Here is a 14,448-nt window from a genome sequence, read left to right as displayed (position 1 = left end):
TTTATTCGATAAGTGTGTAATTGTATTTCCCATTACAATTACGTACTGATTGTAGCCCCAACTTAGCAGGACACAGCTATCAACTTTTCATTAATTTATTTCTACCAGAACAGATAGTGATACAAGAGAAGTAGCATTATTATCTGCTTTTCATTCCCTTGTAGAGTTAGGCAAGGCAGATCATACGGAGAAGTTTGTTTATGTACACAGAGACATTCCCTGAATCCTCCTGACAGAGCTCTATGAGCTTTCAGGGAGGTACTCTGCAATCCTCTCGCAAAGATTTCTAGGGATGGCAGCTTTATTTCTTCCTCCACAGGAGGACACTTTCCCATGCTACTCAGTGATCACTTAGGCAGGCACCATTGCACTACACAGGCTAGTAGTGTACAAGCCTGGGTTCTCTGGGATCTGAGTAGCAGCTGTACTCTCTGTACCTTATATACCTCAGGAGTGAGATAGCAGCTAAAATCTCCTGTGCCAATGGAAAATGGTGCCAGTATTCAGTGCTATTTCCCTATACACTTAGTTTCATGCAACTTAGCAATTCCCTCCTCATTTCCCTCACTTCTGGTGTGCCATATTCAACATAGTTAGTGCTGTAAGTGGCACCGTGCACAAGCACTCCAAAGAGGAAGTGTCAATAAGCATATGTTATGTAAAACTTTAGGGGAGCAAGGGAAGAGAGTTCTGACTCTTCACTTTCACTTTCCTTTGTCTATACAAGGGGTCAGCAACCTTCAGCATGTGGCCCATCAGGATAATCTGGACCTAATGGTTCAACAATCAGTGCCTTGCCTCCTTTTGCAGTCCATGGAGAACTCCTTGACAGCACCTCCCTACACCCCCCTCAATGTTCTACAGCCCTAACACTACCACTTCACCCCAGGGGACATTAAGGACAACCACAGCTTCATATATACTGACTTGTGAAAACCACGGTTGCTGGATGTGTAGGTAAAATAGACATGAATGTTCTTTTCCCATGTTAAGATATGTTCCATTAATTTATTAAGATAGTAATGTATTTGCTTTTAAATTGCACAGATGTTTCTTTGCACTGCTTTTCTTACAGAATAAAATTCTATTTGGAAAATATTTCATCTTAATTAGTTCACAACATATGAAGCGGAATGCCTAATAGTTCTGAAAGCACCAAGTTGCTTGTTAATATACAATGTAAAACAACTCACAGGTTCAGTGACAAACACTGTAATAACCATAGATGCATACCACGCACCACACAATTCCTAAAAGGACCCAAAACAAAGAGCCAACTAGAAAACAGTACACGACAATTCTAGGGTGACCAGACAGCAAGTGTGAAAAATCGGGACAGGCAGTGTGCGTGTGGGGGGTGGGGGGTAATAGGAGCCTGTATAAGACAAAGGCCCAAATATAGGGACTGTCCCTATAAAAATGGGACATCTGGTCACCCTAGACAATTCATTACTATGACTCCCTGTTAAAATGCTCTTTAAAAGTCTCCCTGAGCTGTATAGCTCTGTAGCAGGGTGCTGGTGCAAAAGCACCTGATTAGCTCCTACCCAGTCAGCTCTAATCAGGGGAAACAGATTTGGGGCTGATGGAAAAGGCCTGATGCCGGCCTGAGGATTGGCAACACCCGCTGGCCTGACAAGACAAGGGTAATAAAGGCTGGGAGGGAGCCAGAAGGCAAGGGGGGCAGCTAGGGAGAAGTCAGTCAGGGAGGGAATTGAAGGCCTTGTAGCTGAAGATTAGTAAAGGAGGTGACTAATCTTCTAAATCTTGTATATAGATTGACACTGGTGGTGGGACAACCTTAAGTAAATAAAGATACAGGTGTTGCACAACCCTGAAGCCTCTCTGAGCCTTATTGGGGGCAGCAAGCGGGCCCCAGGAAGAGGGGCAGGTCATGAATCCTGTTACAAGCTCCACATTGAGTTCTTCTAATAGTCCTTGTGTCTGGTTGTTAAAATTCAGCAGACACCATTCCACCTTTGTCTTGCAGCCCAGAGGCAACTTTTTCCTCTTTGCTTCATAGGTGTCATGCATGACACAGCAGGCAGCTGCAATCAGGTGGATGTTTTTTTTTTCACTGAGATCCAATCTTGTGAATAAAGACCAGCATCCCTTCAGTCTACCAAAAGTACATTCAACTGTCTTTCTGCACCTGCTGAGCCAGTGGTTGAATCTTTCTTTGGTATTGTCAAGGTTTTCAAAGTACAGCTTCCTGAGCCAGGGGAACAAGGAATAGACTGGGTCCTCCGGTGTCACTTTGGGCATTTCAGCATCACCAACGGTAATCCTCCAGTCAGGAAAGAAAGTTCCTGCTTGTAGCTTTCTGAACAGTGCAACATTCTTAAAGATGCGAGTGTCATGCATCTTCCCTGACCAGTCAACACTGATTGGTGCAGTATAGTCTGTGAGCCATCAATGCTTGCATAATCATAGAAAATAGTCCTTTCTGTTGATGTACTCTGCGGCAAGGTGGTTTGGAGCCAAAAGAGGAATATGTGTGCTGTCTATCTCTCCACCACGGTTTGGGAACCCCACTGCTGCAAATGCATCCACTATGTCCTGCACATTGCTGAGAGTTACAGACCTGTGTAGCAGGAGACTATTAATAACCCTACACGCTTGCATGACAACAGCCCCATAGTGGATTTGACCACTCCAAAATCATTTCACACTGATCAGCAGAAACCTGGTGTTGCAAATTTCCACAATGTCATCACCATTTGCTTCTCCACTGTCCATGCAACTCTCATTTTGGTGTCTGGAGAGCTGGGGTGAGACTGGCACACAGATTCAGGAATATGGCTTTGCACAGCAAAAAGTTCTGCAGCCACTATTTGTTATCCTACACCTGCATTACAGTGCAATCCCACCAGTCAGTGCTCATTTCTTGGGCCCACAAGCAGCACTCCCCAATCTACAGCTACTCCATGAATGCCGCCAACAACCTAGAATTAGTTTTCACTGTGTCCCACAGCAATTTGTCCTCCAAGAAATAGTCACGTTCCCCTCTGATTAAATTCTTCTTATATTTCTGCAAATACTGGATGCTCGTGCATCTTGTGCTTGCAATATTCATGACAATAGTGAAGAGCTGTGCAGTCTCCATGCTTCTGTCAGAGGTGGTGGACAGTGAGGGTCACATGGGTTCAGTGTGATGGACTGTTGCAGATTGTACACTGATATACCTACTCATTGTGCAGCTCACTGTGCATTTACACAAGCACTCCTGGTGAGTACACACAGCACTGACTCAAGGAGCCAAGTATACACACACACATGTACTCTACTAACTGTGGCAGCTTTATGCCAACATAATTTGCATCAACCACCGTTTGTAGTATAGACATGGCCTTTGTTGGATGTTGGCAAACATGAACCCTGTACTTGGCTTAAGCATTGGGGCGGGTGTGTTTCTACACTTTTATTATGTTTTTTTATCCCTCGTTATGAGATATAATGTAACATAACGTGATGTGACACTGAAACCAAAGGAGCCAAGGTTTTATTAGTGATCAAATACACTCTAGCTCTTATTGCCTAGCCTTTTTTTGTGACTATTTGATGGATCAGGAATGCATTTAACCCCAAACCCAAGCATTTGAAGATACTCTTATTTCAGCATGCATATCTACAATGATTATTTTGGTTTTATTTTCTAATCTCTATATTTGAAATTAAATAAATAGAGATGGGAATATGCTGCAAAAAGATTACAAAATTCTATGAATATTTGCATAAACACATTCACTTCAACTGTGTAACGTTTTTTTGTTTCTGTGAACATTTGCATCAGTTAGTTTTACCAGCACAAATATTAGTGAAAGTCCAATTTTTAACCTTGCATTTTAAAGTGCTGAAGGAATGCAACATTTACATTAATTATATTTACACCAGAAATATTATTCTTAGAATTAGAGTTATCCAGTCAGGGAACAGAAACAATACCAGGTGATTGACATGACCAAGTACAGCTAAGTCATACAGCTCACATTTTGGTTTGAGAATTTCAAAGAGCATGCCAGACAATAAAGGACATTCACTAATAATAATAGGTTTTAGAACATGTCAATTTGTTCACAGTAATTATTGGCATGGATTCTCAAGTGGTATTTAGGTGCCTAACTCCCACTGCATTCTGTGACATTCCCCTGGTGTTATCTGGACCGGTGATCTGCTAGGACACTCCAATCTTTGACTCTGGGAGCCAGCCTTACCCTGCTCTGCTGTGAGAACCCCCACTCCTGGGTTGTTCACACACAGCCGCTGGCATATAAGCTGCTCCCAGCTATTTGCAACTGAATGACACTATCTCCAGTCCCAGACACAATCCTAGGAATCTCTGTCTTGCAATGTCCAGTTATGCCCACTGGATGCTGCAAGCTTATATGAGTTCATCAATTTAACAAAGAAATTGATATGTACCAGGCCTGTTATCCCAAGGGGAGTCTCTGTCACGCTTCAAACCAAACACACTGCTTCAGGTAGAATAAACATGTTAGAGATGGAAAGAAGGAGCAGGAGGACCCAGAGGCGGATTAAGTAAACGGACTTCTTTATTGCGGTACTGGTTCCCCTCGACCCAATTGTTGAGTAAGCCCCAAGTTAGTCACATCACACTCCTTTTATCTAAGTTAATATGTAAATACCCACATTTACTACAACACCTCCAAAACCCTTATTTAATAATATGAATGCCCATATCATGAATATTAACATCTATATACTGAATATAATTATACCCACCCCAGTTTACTGTTTACAGCATTAAGCATATTATACAGACATTTTTATCTTGAAGATTCATTTCTTTGCAGTAATAGTAGCCACAAGTTCCCTTAATCAGCAGTTCACAGGGGACGGGGAAAGGAGCCATGACCCCGAGCTCATTTTTGTAGCTGGGAGAGGAAGAGAGGGGGAAGATAACACTTCTTCACACAAAGGGTTTTCTTCATGCATATTTCTCATGCAGCTGCAATGCTTATCTATCCTTAACAAACAGAAGGAAAGGGAAAAAGGTGGCAACTTTATCTATCAAGCACAGAAACAGTGCCTGCCTTTGTCTTTGCTCCCTATTACCATGATAGCGGTTAACCAAGTCTTTACTTAACCCTTACATACCCCAACAAAACAAACAGATTTATTAACTATAAAAATAGATTTTAAATTATTATAAGTCAAAATATAACAAGTTTGAGTTGGACAAATGAAATAAAAGCAAAACACATTCTAAGCTGATCTTAACACTTTCAATGTCCTTACAAACTTAGATGCTTCTCACCACAGACTGGCTGGTTGCTCTTCAGCCAGGCTCTCCCCTTAGATAGGTGGTTCAGTCGCTTGGTGTGATGTCTGTAATGTAGGGGGAAGAGAAAAAGCGAGCATGGCAAATGTCTCTCCCTTTTATCATGTCCTTTTTTGCCTCTTGGCTTTGCCCACCTTCCCCCTTTCAGAGTCAGGTGAGCATTACCTCATTGCAATTCGAAACTGACCAAAGGAAGGGGGGTGACTCACTTGAGCTCCCCCCCCCACACTGCTAAAGGACCTCCCCCAGCCTAAGGGGAGGATTCAAAGGGTCCGGGATCTCAATTAAGTACGGGGGACAACTAAAGATATAACAGGTACAGGAGTGATGTCACATGGCTAAACAAAGGGAACCTGACGGGGACACCGAGCAGAGAACCCCGGACAGTGCCCACTGCTCCTCGAAGGCGTCAAGGGAGCTAGAAGATGCTGCCCAGATACATGAGTGGACAGAGGAACAGAAATGGAAACACAGTCAGCCAACCTCCACTCCCTGATCTTGTAGATGGCTATTTTCGCCAGTGCTAGGAGGAGGTTGACAAAGAGGTCCCGTGACTTTATGGGGCCACAGACAGGGACTGCAGCTAAAAATGCAGCAGGATGTCTAAGAGGAGCCAGAATAGGAGCTGCAACCTGGCACCCATTTCTTTTGTTGCTACCTAGGCCACTGTATTTTGTTCCTGTGAGGCTGGGCTGAGTTTGTCCCATGCCTGCTCTGATGAGGTGTGAACTCCATCTCTGTTCTTGGAGAGTTTTTGCCTGGGCTTATTTTAAGCCATGAGGATACGTTTTCGGCCTCATAACTACATACATGAAATTATAACCCATAACATTACTATAATGTTACTGTAATAATTACTATAACATCACTATAACAACCATGTTCAGTGGTTCATCATGTTCAACCATGTTCATCATGAGCCTTCCGAAGACACCCAACATGACAAACTTTGCAATGGATACCACACAATCATTTTATAAAGATGATTTATATGGGGTTTAGGATGTTCACCTGAGTACAGAGCATCACACATTCCTTTGAGGATTTGGGCCTATTGTCATAACACCTAGCTTTTAGGCACCTAAAAATATCACAGGAACGCACTGCAATTCACAAAGCCTGAGTTAGGTCCCTAAGATCCACATACAATGAAGGGGGAGAGATAGATGCTCTAGAATGATTCACAAAAGCCATCATGCATGTAGCTGCCTAGAAGTGGTGCTGTGTGGCTTAGCTGTACTTGGTCATGTAAATCATAGAATCAAGGAACTATAGGGTTAGAAATGACCACAAGAGTCATTTAGTCTAACTCACTGCTGAAATGCAGGATTTGTTGTGTCTAAACCTGGATCGGCAACCTTCGGCACGTGACCCATCAGGGTAATCCACTGGTGGGCCGTGAGACATTTTGCTGACATTGACCGTCTGCAGGCATGGCCCCCCGCAGCTCCCAGTGGCCACAGTTTGCCATTCCTACCCAATGGGAGCTGTGGGAAGTAGCAGCCAGCACGTCCCTGTGGCACACAACTTCTCGCAGCTCCCATTGGCCGGGAACGGTAAACTGTGGCTACTGGGAGCTGCGGAGGGCCATGCCTGCAGATGGTCAATGTCAGCAAAATGTCTCTCAGCCCACCAGCAGATTACCCTGCACAGTTCCCTGCCCACACTCTGAATTCCCCTGGTCTGAACCATCCAAGACAGATGGCTATTCAGCCATCATCTGGTATTCTGGTTGTGTGGTAACTTATAACTGCTGGCATTTCTGGGGAATTCAGAGTATGGGCAGGGAACTGTGCAGTCTGTACAGCCTGGAAAAACCCCAGTCAGTCCTTCCTGAATTCCCCAGAAATCCAGAATACCTAAACAGGCCAACATCTGCACTTTGCTTTCTCTCTGAAGAGCTGTAATTGCCAGCAGTTATAAGTTACCACACAACCCTTTATAAAAAAGTACATGTATTCTTAAGGTGAAGGCATTAGAGACAAAAAACATATTAAAACCAATAAAAGAACCGACACACACGATAGAAAGCTTACCAATGGCCACCCAAACTCCAACAGGTTTTTTTTCTTCCTGTGGTTTCAAGTTCGTAACAGACTTAGCTCAGAACCAGCACCCGGTGAATAGTTCAGTCTTTCTTTTATAGAGCTTGGGCCTTTGATCTCCAGTCTCCAGGAACAGGTGATCAACAGACAATGGTCTCTTCCTCAAGGTATAGCTTCAGAAGGCAGTTTTTTGCATGACCAGAGGTGGGCATTTGCATTCACCTCCCCTTTGAGGGGTTCCATAAAAATTCCCGTCCACACTACACAAACCATCCATTTAATCCAATGCACTCCAAAGATATTTAAATTTAATTCAATAAAGCTTCCCAAGGAAATTGCCCTGTCTGTCACAGTGTTAACTCACATGCAGGGCCCAATCTGGTAGGTGTGGTTAGACACCGTCTATATCTATACAGAACAATTTAGCCAACTCACTTGTACCTCAAAGTAAGAGGGATCAGTTGTAGGGCATAGATTGGAAAAATACAAGCAAACAATTATAACTTCTGCATTCTTAGATTTATTCTTCATTTAATCTCTAATTATTGAGACTATTAGCCCCATATGAAAGAAAATAATAATTGAAATGTGGACTGTAAAAGCATTTGAAATCTCTGCTGTTATCAGTACCTCAGTAAACAGACAACAAATGAAAACCAATATTTCATTAAAAGGAAGAGTTACTCATTAGAATAATAAAAGAGAGCACTATTTTTTCAACATCTGACATTCAACCATGTAAATTAGGAAAAAATAATGTAAATGAGAATCAATAAAAGTAAGAAGACTTTAAGAAGCAACATATTTTAAAGCAAGAAACTTTCAGCATGAAGGCACTTAAAAAAACAATCTAGCTATTGCCCTATTGATTTCTTTTAAACCATGTTATAGAAAAACAACCACTATTGTATTCATTACATAATAAAATAATGCCCTTCCCTGATATCTTTCCCTCCAGCTATGCAAGAGACTGATGTACAGTTGCAGGTACAGAATATGGCTAATACTGAGAAATTATATAGTATGTTCTTAACAGACTCTAATGTAGCATCTTTTCTGTCAGTAAAAAACAGTTTCTTTTTAAAAACTGGTGTGAATATAGTTCTTGTGAAAAGCATGACAAGAGAATGGAGACTGAAGTCCAGTGAGTAAATACAGAATAGGCAGTGGCAGAGCAAGTTTCCCAATGGTGCTTCGCCAGTGTGCCTCATCACATAACTGAATATATTGTCTTTGGTCATGAGACGGTACAGGTTTCTAAGTCTCCATTTTCATTCAGTCCTCATCATTCCTGCATAGTCAGCTAAAAAGGTTACTGATTAATGTTCAAGAATATGGCTCTAGTCATGTTACCTACTGGTTCACTAGGATCTTGGAGAAGACCTAATTTCACATAGGCCATTGGGTATTTATGAGGGACAATGGAACAGCATTCATGACACATCCCCCATAAGTTCCCAGCTGGTCTGCCATTTGGAAAATGGATGATCCATCTAGCAGATCAAATTCAAGGATTACCACGAATCTCGGTCAACTGTTCAAACAGGTTCCAGACTATGATTTTCTTGTCATAGGTCCAGCACTTAAGGTCTCCAGCTGAATGTTCCAAGTGGGAACTTATTGGTATTCTGGCAAAGGAAGTTCTAGCTGACCTCATTTGTCTACAAGAAACTAACATCGTGCTGAATGAAGCACATTGGTTAAGATCATTAGTTTCAATCTGTTAAGAAACGATCTTCATGTGAAATCTGGTTGAACTATGTACCTCCATAGTGATATATTGGATGCTGTCCATATTGAATCTTCATCCTTTTGCAAGAATTGAAGTTGGTGGATTTCAAATTACAAATATATATAAGCCACCAGGTGAAACATGGGGTCCACAAGTTCTCCCAAGGCTTACGCATATGACCGCATATGTTGGCAACGCTAATAGTCATCATATTGAGTGGGATTATGTGACTGAAGACCCGAACAGTGAACAATTGTAGGAGTAGGCAACAAATAATGATCTTGTACTGGCCATGATCCTAAGCAGTGTGGTACCTTCCATTCAGCATGTTGCAATAGGGACCACTACCCAGACCTGTGCTAGGTCACATCTTTTGCCAATCAACAGCAGCCAGCGGCATGTACTGTACTTAATGATTTTCCACACAGCCAGCTTCATCTCTTGTTGATTCTGATTGGAATGTGTTTTCAGATATGCTCAGATTATAAGGAACATACTAAAGCCTAAATGGAACTTCCTGAAGGCAGATTGGGGCTCCTTTACAGAGTATTTAGAATGGACCATCATAACCATCCCATTAAACATCATCTCAGTGGAAGATGCAAACTGACATTTCTGTTGAACCATTTTTAAAGCTGGAAGTGCCATAACTGCACACATTTTCCAACCAGCATACATTTAATCTTTGAACAAGAATTCTGCAGACTTCCTGAGGCAGTATGAGCAGTCAGGTGAGCTGGAGATTGAGTACCCTCTTATAAAATTGTTGGATACTGCTCGTGGGGCTCGATGGGATGAAATGACAATGGTACTTGACTTTATGCGGTCAAGCCAGAAGAGCTGGACCTTAATTCATCAACTAGGTGTGGCCCAACGTTCATGTGCACAAAGCAAGCTGGCAGTTACTCCAAATCAGATTGCCAGTCATCTGTTGGAGGTTGCCAAAGCTCCTGTTGACAGAGTTGTCAAATGACAGGTACATGACAAGTAGCGATGTTTCTTAAGGAGTAATCCAGTCTATAGTAAGATAGAGCCATACACTAGTCTGTAATTGGATAAATTGGGGGGGAGGGATAGCTCAGTGGTTTGAGCATTGGCCTGCTAAACCCAGGGTTGTGAGTTCAATCCTTGAGGGGGCCACTTGGGGATCTGGGGCAAAATCAGTACTTGGTCCTGCTAGTGAAGGCAGGGGGCTGGACTTGATGACCTTTCAAGGTCCCTTCCAGTTCTAGGAGATGGGATATCTCCATTAATTTATTTATTTATTTAAAGTACGGAATCATTTAAAAATGGGTGTAGCAACCAGATATGATAGAATTGAACCTGAATTTATGAAACACCTGGGTCCCTGTTTTGGGGAATGGCTCATTTGGTTTTTCAACAGAGTTCTGCAGAAATCCATACTGCCTAGAATCTGACACTGAGTGAAGGTCATTGGCTTTCTGAAACCTGGGAAAGACTCACATTTGCTTTCGAGCTACAGACCAATTTCACTTCTAAGTGTCTGCTTTAAGATGCTTGAATATCTGATTTTGCAAAGAATTTCAGCATCTGTGGAAGGCATGCTGGCACCACAGCAATGTGATTTTCACCATGTTGTAGTACATGTGATCAAATGCTGGCACTTACAACTTTAATCAAAAATGGATTCCAATATAAGTTGAAGACTGGTTCTGTTTTCTTTAATCTGACCACAGAATAGATACAATTTGACTTATGGACCCTCAGGTGAAATTGTGTAGTACTATTTCAAGTTGGTTAGTATGTGCAATGGGTCTGTTTTTGAGAAATCTCCATTTCCCTGTGCTTATTGGTGATAGAATAAGTTCCTGGCGGGACCAGAAGAACTGCCTGTTATAAGGATCAATATTATCTCCAACATTATTCAACTTATATTCAAGTTACCTACCATATACCAGTCTTGCAAGTTTGTTTATATATGTCTCAGCACTCAGTCACACTCTTTTGACATACTTGAGAGTGTTCTGAATGCAGATATGGCAGCTATGATTGATTATTGTTGTTGGTGGCACCTAATGCCAAGTGGAAGCAAGACTGTGTTGTGTCTCTTCCACTTATATCATGCATAGGTGGGCAGAGAGCTGAACATACTTCTCAATGGTCAGAAAATAAAGCATGATTCACACCCAGTCTATCTAGGCATCACGTTAGATAGAACTCTCACAGATCGTGACCATCTTACAAAGACAGTGACTAAGGTCAAATGTGCAACAACCTGCTCAGAAAACTGGCCGGAATGACACGGGACACCAAAACATTATGCATTTCACCTTTGGCACTCGGTTATTCAGGCACAGAGTATTGCGCTCCAGTATGGGCTCACTTGTCTCACACAAAGATGATCGACAAACAACTTAATTCCACCCTGCGTATTATTTCAGGCACACTTAGAATCTACTCCTCTGCAATATTGCTCCATCCAGTGTTCGCAGAGAGGAAAGTGTAGCAAAGCTCATGATGAAATTGTGTGACAGGCCACATCTACCTTTAATTAAAGACTTGTTTAATCCACCTCATGATTGTATGCCCTCATGTCCCCCTTTATGGATAAGTTTCTTGGGTGAGAGATTTACAGTAGAGGATTTGTGGTGAGCTTCATGGTCCACAAAGAAAGTGACAAATAATTGTCTTGTCTTGGACTCCACTCAGCATCAACCCGGGTTTGATTTACCACAAAGACAAAGGAGCCTTCTGAGCTGGTTTCTTATGGACATGGAATTTGTGCTGCAGTGTAATTGCAGTGGTGTTTTAGAGACAGTCCACTATGTTAATGTGGGTTTCCACAAATCCTGACACATATTGCTGGGGACTGCAAAATGACTCGACTTCTTGGAGGTCTTCATGCCTTGAACATCGTTGATATGAATGCCGTGGCTTGGCTTGACCAAATAGCATATGGCAAATAATAAATAGGCCACTAAAAATGTTATTTTTAATTATCTTGATATCCAAGATACTCCATTATAGTTAAGGTTCTGACAGTGTTTATGTTATAGACCCAATTTGTAATGGATTTTTATCTCAGATATAAAAATCCACTCTAGGCTTATACTTGGCAAGTAAATTCTCAAAGACAAATTGTTTTGTAATCATAAGATTTTTTTATTTAAGAAATATTTTTTATTAAGAAATATCAAATGCCGTTGGGTGGTCCTACAACTAAAAATGCCACTATTTTAAATTAAAATGTATAACTATAGATATTAAGATAGACTAGGCCCTTCTAATACTGGAAAAAAATATCAATTTCTCATAACCCTAACTACTGCCCCAGGAGCATTATAAATATTCATTGCTGACATATATACACAGGTTAATAGAAGAATATGTTGTCTGTTTGGAGGAAGCAAAGTATGGAAGCAAAATTAAGGTTGTGTATTTATTCTTTGAAGGAGATTAATGTGTGTAGCATGTTTCCTTATCTGCTGGAGGCAGGAAGAAGTTTACATTGAAGTTGTGGAATCTGTCAGTAAAAGTGTGCTATGAGGATATTAAGGTACCCTAATTAAGAAGTGTCCCATAACACTGCTCTACAGCCAAAATGCTTCTGAAATAAATGTAGTCAAACTTTACTAATTCTGGGACACTGAGAACGAAAATGATGCTTAAAAATGTTGATTGGCTCTAGTTTTCAAGATATGCTATTGGGTCAGTATATAAGACCCTTGACTTGGGAATGGCGGAGGATAAGTGAGTTATAAAGGGAAGGGATCTCAATTTAAACCAGAAATGACTAAAATACATCTTTGACGGGATCTATGAATAAATCTATGACTGGGTTTGGACAGTACTTGCTTTTTAGGCAAAACAATGAATGATGCAATCTGAAGCTGGTATTGCGTCATACATGATATGAATTGCATCATGTTATACCTAGAAGTCATGGATGATGTAATCATAACGAAGCTTACATCGCTGCTGAACAAATTGCCCTATATCAGCTCTAGAAATCATACAGTGTCGTGCTCTCTTATTTGTCAGTGTTTGATTTTGCAAAGGGACACATTTCTGTTTAGCCAAAGTGAGCAGAGATGCCTCGCACTTGTGTGAACAGTGTAGATAACTTCTGCTATGTTTGTGGTTAAGTGACTTTTGCATCACAAAAGCACAATATAACCACTGTGGTTAAGAAAGCCTATCACCTTTATTTTGGCTGCAAAACTGGAGATCAGGACAAGAGCTGGGCCCCACACATATGCTGCAACACTTGTGCAACAAATCTTTGCCAGTGGTTGAACAGGAAAAGGAAATCTATGTCTTTTGCAGTGCCAATGATTTGGAGAAAGCCAACAGATCATACCAGCAATTGTTACTTCTGCATGGTGCCTCCAGTTGGGAAAGGTGTGTCAAAGAAGAAAAAGTGGACTGTGCATTATCCAAACATTCCATCAGCTATACGCCCAGTACCCCACGGAGAAGGACTGCCGGTTCCTGATGCACCAGAATCATTCTCACTTGAGTCAGACGAGGAAGAGGAAGAGGATGGAACTTCTGGTCCTGAACCATCAATGTCACAGGACCTACATTTTCTCCCATCCTCCTCTGAACCACACCTCATAACACAAGGTGAACTGAATGACCTTGTCAGGGATTTGGAACTACCCAAGAGTAAGGCAGAGCTGTTGGGCTCCAGACTACAGCAGTGAAATCTCCTGGCAGGTGATGTTAGGTTTCCATGTTCCGTGACCGTCAAAAGGATCTTGTCCTCCCATTCTTCTTCATGGAAGGTGATCTTGTAGCCTGCAACAACATCGATGGTGTGATGGCAGCCCTCAATATCATTCACGATCCAGGAGACTGTTCATTGATTCACCGAAGACGAGTCTTAAAGCTGTTTTACTGCATAATGGCAATGTGTTGCCATCAATTCCAGTTGGTCATGCAGTCCATATGAAGGAAACCTATGACAACATGAAACAACTTTTGAGGTGCATAAACTATGACCAACATCAGTGGCAGCTTTGTGGCGATTTGAAGGTTGTCGCTCTCTTGCTTGGTCTGCAGACTGGATACACAAAGTACTGCTGTTTTCTCTGCGAATGGGATAGTCGTGCAAGAGATTCCCATTTCATCAAGAAAGACTGGCCACTCCAACAGTCATTGGAGCCTGAGAGGAAAAGTGTTCAGCATCCACCACTTGTTGAATCAAAGAAGATTTTGTTAGCACCCTTACACATCAAGCTGGGTCTGATGAAGAACTTTGTCAAGGCCATTGACAAAACACAAGCAGCTTTCAAGTACCTCCGTGGAAAATTTCCAAGGTTAAGTGAAGCTAAGATAAAGGAAGGTGTCTTTGTTGGTCCTCAGATTCGTGAACTTCTTCGAGATGATGCATTTGACCATGCACT

The sequence above is a fragment of the Trachemys scripta genome, chromosome 1, assembly GCF_013100865.1.
Source record: "Trachemys scripta elegans isolate TJP31775 chromosome 1, CAS_Tse_1.0, whole genome shotgun sequence".
Taxonomy (NCBI): Eukaryota; Metazoa; Chordata; order Testudines; family Emydidae; genus Trachemys; species Trachemys scripta.
The sequence above is the reverse complement of the archived record's forward strand: the minus strand, read 5'-3'. Positions refer to the sequence as shown.